Genomic DNA, 5,830 nt, shown 5'->3' on the forward strand with positions numbered 1-5,830 from the left:
ACCTTCCCCCTACCCCTCTTAACCTTACACCAGTCCCAAGGAAGAATGGAGGTTCGGCCAGGGGGTTAGGAAGCAAAGTGGATTAGTCAAAGAAACGGAGGGTGCGGTTAGGAGTGAGAGATGCAACTTGGAGCTCACCAGCAGGAGAAGGACTCCCTTATCTATGTTTGGATTTTTGTTTTTATACATCTCAGCAAGCCTATGAGTGAGGTAGACATCAGCCTTGTTTTCCCTTCACAGCCTCTAATCTAGTTCTTCTCACCAAAACATTCTAGCTAGGCTCAAACTAGCACAATGATCTTGGAGATCTCCTCCAACCTGGTTGATTCTATGATTCTAAGTTGTCTTTTCTTTATAGCCTATTTTAACTTTTGACAGAAATATAAATATGTCATTAGAAATGTTGTAAGACAAGTAAACTTTGTAATTACATTTTAAAAAAAAGTAACCTAAATGTAAGGTCTCTTTTTTCCTGCATTTGTATTTAACAATTTGCAGAGCACATCTCATTTACCAGCCAGTCTTGTGAAAGGATCGATTTCATAGGGCTTTATTAGCCATAGCATACCTCATGGGAGTTGCCAAACTTTTTTGCCCCAAAATTGCCTTGCATTACTTGAAGGAGAAGTTGACCTTAGAGCAGAACTAGCTTTCTGTCAAACAAGCAAATGCAATTACCTCAGAGCAGCCCCAGCTTGGTTGTTCAGATCCACAGGGTGGCAATATAGGCAACCCCTCAGAGCATTTGCCTGTCATGTTCAAGCTGGTGTCATCACTACTTCAGAGAAAGGTACTATGCCTTCCAAGGCCATTAGCCATGCAATTATGCTGATAAAGAAATTTAAGCTGGATGCTATACCAGCATATTTGCTTCTGCAAATAATTAACAACTACTGGAACCTGGCATTATTAAAGTAACATAAACTGCTGCGGGAAGACATTCGGAATTTATTCAGTAGGGAGAAATCTGGAACATATTTTTGACTCCTGATGGAAAATGCTTTCACATGAAACTCAATAGAGAGATTTTTTTCATATCATCCTATCACAAGTGTGAATTTCTTTTATATTCTATCTATTGTGCTCATATAGTTTGATTACCGAAAGAAGCTATATTCATTCCTTCTATATCCCCTTGCACTATGCTTAGAAAGAAACATAGAATCACTGAATGATAGAATAATTTGGGTTGGAAGGAGACATAAAGATCATTGATGATGCCTGATGACAGGACAAGGGGCAATGGGTGGAAGCTGAGGCATAGGAAGTTTTATTTAAACATGTGGAGGAAATTTTTTTCCTGTGAGAGTGACAGAACAGTGGAAGAGGCTGCATAGGGGGGTTGTGGAGTCTCCCTCTCTGGAGATATTCAAAACCTGCCTGGATGTGTTCCTGTGTGATCTGCTCTAGGAGATCCTGCTCTGGCAAGAGAGTTGGACTGGGTGAGCTTTGGAGGTCCCTTTCAGCCCCTGACATGCTGTGATACTGTGATTCTGTGATCCCCTTTCTGTCATGGGCAGGGACACCTTCTACTAGACCAGCTTGCTTAAGATCTCATCTGTAGATTCAATAAATTCCATACTGGATCTGTGTTTTCAAAGATCCCTCATTACAAAGAGTCATTAGACTGCAGCTCTCAGATGTGTCGTTTGGACGGTAGACAATCGTGATCTGATTCAGTTATTTAAAGGTTCTACACAGGACTTTGCAAATGTTTAGAACTAAAGCCTGCAAGCCAGGGAATGTAGAAATACCATAGTGAAGATGTTGAGGTTTTGTATTTGTCTTCTGTTTCCTCCTTATTATTGCCTCATATTCCTTACAGCACGAATATCAGGATTATCTTCCAGCAATCTGGGAGGCAGAGTAGTATACTGTCCTGGAGTCCTGCACCCCCAAATTCCTCTCCTGCCCGGACTTCGGGGGGAAAGGGGAAAAGCCACCTGGTTTCCCTCCCCCTTCGCCTGCCCTGCAGCCATGAAGGGGGGGAGGACTGCCCCGTGAGTTCCCGCGCTGGAGCCAGGCTGGGATTGGCCGTGCGCTTTCACGCCTAAGGTGTGGTAACTCTGCCCTTTGTCTAGCGAAGGTTAGAAATATTGGGGGTCTTCCCACCTTTGGGGTTCCCGCTTTGGAGTTTGCCTGTGCCTGGACGTACGTGTCTGCCTGAGCTCACACACTCCCCTCGCCTTTACTGCAGAGAGACCTTTAAAGGATTTGCTTTCCCATTGATACCTTTGTGAGCCTAACGACCCTTAACGACTCTTAATGATCTACCTGCAGCCGCTGAAAGGGAGCGAGAGAGAGAGAGAGACCGCACGAGGAAGCCTGAGTGAGTTATTTGGCCCAGCTTAATTTAGTAAGAAACCGCTATTAATTAATAGCTAAAGCCTTTCCAACTTCTGACTTCCAAAATAGTCAGATTATTGACGGTGTCCTTGTAGTTAATTCTCAAGTGACTGAATCTGCTTATTAAACTAAATTATTCTTTGTATATATATATAGTTTTGGGGGCGGGTTTTTGGGAAAATAAAAATAACTATTTTTGATAAATTCCCGACTCGGCCACATATTAATTCCTGCCTCCGCAACATATACTCAGATAAGCTGTGGGCTCCTGGACTGTGCAGTTTCTTCCTACTAAGCAATAATGTCACAGAGGGGGATTCTCAGTGCCTATGCCTATTTGGCAGAGGGGAGAAATTAATTGGGGTGAGATAATTTTATATAAAAATATAGATTTATTAATCTCAATATTATGAACTCTCGCCACCCCCAACCACTGTATATTAATATTAATATTTGGTGCACAGTTATGAAAACAATTTAGGATAAAATATGTACAGAAACTGGTTAATTAACTAGCAAACATTCAAACTATAAACAGAGAGAGGAGTTTTCCCCACAGCTTTAATGCCATTTGGGGTCATATGCTATTTGCCCAGCAGAGCAACTGATTCTGCTCTATGGCAGAGACAACAGATATTTACAGAGGTATTAAAGCTTTACTCACAATTCTTATCAATTATTAATCACCCTTCGGGGCCATGTCACAGCCTATGTCTAATGTCCAATTCTCCAGGGTCTCTGCCTGTGGACTCTGAGGCTGGAATCCTCCCAGCTTGAGGGGAAAGGATAAATCTTCCCAGCTTCTGGGGAAATAGGTTTCTGACCTTGTTCTCCTTGGTGAAGAGGCGATCTCTGCCTTTGGTGCTGCTGGCTCCTTTGGATGCTGTGTCCAGGAATTCTCAGCTGGCAGGATCTCAGTAGCAGGAGGAGAATATCATGCTGTCTCTGGCACAATTCTTCACAGCTTCAGGCCGTGTGTGTGTGTGCAGAAAATCCAGGGTCTGCTTCCTGGTTATCTCAGCAGCAACGGCTCTTACCAGGCAATGATAGGCAGTGGGCGTGCAGGATGTGCGCGGCTGCTGGGAGGTAAATGCAATACAGGATCTGGTCCTGATAATGCGATAGTGTGCAGATGTGCACAGCTGGCTTAGGAGACTATAGGCTCTGCTTATATATATATGTGCAGGCTTAAATGAGCTCTGCAAGAAAGGTACACAGGCAGGTGAGCTGCGAATAGGTCAAAGCATGAGGTCTGGGCCTCTAAGCATCGGAGCTATGCAATGACGTCCGAGCGGCTAAGCTGCAAGTGAGGGCTGAGCGTTTGGGCTGTGCAGTCAGAGCACGTTGTTTACCTGTGCACCCCTATTTATTGAATGTGGGCCGAGATTAATGGCCTCTTGGCCACTAGAATGACCAATCAGTTTGGCAGTCAGCCAAACCTTACCATAATAGGCAGAAGCTGCTTGCCTGGACTTTCCCAAATATGGGGATCACATGGGCTTACCCCAGGGAGATATGAGCTGGGTGTGTGGTGCTTACACAACCTCTTTACAACCAGGGGTCCTGGCAGAAAAACATGTCCAGGCATGCATAGGCATAAGCAAGCCTCTTTTCGGGCCTACAGGCACTCCACAACAAATAAACAGGTCAATGTCTTTTTATTAAACTGGAAGTTGACGAGCTGAAATGTGAAAGTTATCTATTGCCACTTATAAAGGAGAATTAACTTTTCTAGACAAAGGAAGTACAATCAGTTTAGTCTTTTGGGATGTCAGTAGACCAGTTGCCACATGACCACAAGTGGATGTATTAGCTGAGCTATATAGGAGATACACTGCAAGTGGGAGTGGTGTTTTAAAGGGAAATGCCTAATACAGTTCCACTGGTGGTTTAAGGGGAGATTACTAATGCACTTCCTCAAGGACTAGTTTAGGAACAATCTTCTGTCATTCCTTTGGTAATAACTAAGGACAGTAACATATTAGTGAAACACTCATGGTACAATCTCATAAGTATTGTGAATGCTGAACAAGTATCATCAGGAAGGACTGAGTAGCTCAATGTATTGGAGAAGTGAAAACTGGGTGAAATTTAAGATATGCTTTTGATAACTTGGAAAAAGAGGTCCTGCTACAAGACAGGAAATATTTAGTTGGAACTGCTGAAGAGGAAAAAAGGTGTTGATCCAGTGGTTAATCTGAATGCCACTCATCACAGAATTACCAGGTTCATTAAAAAAACAAGTGCTAATTTTAGGCAGACTGATAGAGGTATTTCAAGCCAAGTTATTGAAATATTAGGTTTTGATTCCAAGACACACTATGGGGTACTCTATACTGTTGTCCACTTTTTTTTTTACTTTTCTATTCAAAATGATAATGAACAGCTTTCTTGGGACATAAGAGGACTGTCATTCTAGATCAGCCTCTTAGAAATAGGAAATACCAACAAAAAAAATCAACTTGATAAGATTGCACAGCAATGCTGTGATACATTCACCTTCTTTGGCAGAGGCTGGACTTAGTTCTTCATTCTGACCACCCTGTGTCATTGTGTGTAATAAACATGTAGGTCTTAGTCAATTAAATTGTTTTTTATGACATGTACTGTGCTAACTTTAATATATAGTGTTCGGTGACAAGTATTTACCTTTGGATAATGCTGAAGTACACACTGAACATTATAATGTTATAATTGTACTGAAGGCATAAGGATGTGAGTAGTATCTATTATGCTCGTCAACCAATGCTTTTATTTGTGACCAGTGTACATACACAGGGTCATTGAAAAGGTGAAGGAACCTTTGTATTCAGGCCCTTTTACAAGATGTTATGTTCTTCAGACCTTGTTCTATAATGATTAGGGTAAGCAGATTTCACTTATGATTTTAAAGGTCAGATTTATAATTGCTTCCATTCTCCATCCTTTCTGTCAGAGCATTTAGTATGTGCAGATTTCTCACAGAGAAGGAAGAATATGTTTTATCAAGAAGCACACAGTTTTGTAAATATACACAATAAGAAACTGGAGGTAATGCTGATCCACGAGCGGTTTATCTTCCTGACAAAAATACTGTGAAACCTCTATATTCATTCTGAAGCTAGTGGAATCTTTTTACTCCATATTTGCTAGGGCTGTATGTGTATTTATTTAAGTGAGTTTAAACAGGGGAGTGGTAAGGGGTGTTTCATAACCTTATAGGCGATTATAGTTTACAGCCAAATTATCTCCTGAATTACATTAGCTGAAATCAATGTCTTCTGCTAGATGAACTGACTGTTCCATAAAACCTTCACAGATAAAGCATTAATAAGTGTCAGAGCTGACTTGGTCAATTGAATGATTTGCTGACGCTTCTTTTTACCAGAAGCCTGCTCTTTCTAGTTTAGTGCCAAAGGTTCACTATATATAGCTGAAGACAGCAAATAGATGTTCTCTTTTTGCGCAGATTTCTAACTAGCTGCCTGTCTCATTACCTCCTCAC

Source organism: Pogoniulus pusillus, chromosome 10 (assembly GCF_015220805.1).
Source record: "Pogoniulus pusillus isolate bPogPus1 chromosome 10, bPogPus1.pri, whole genome shotgun sequence".
Taxonomy (NCBI): Eukaryota; Metazoa; Chordata; class Aves; order Piciformes; family Lybiidae; genus Pogoniulus; species Pogoniulus pusillus.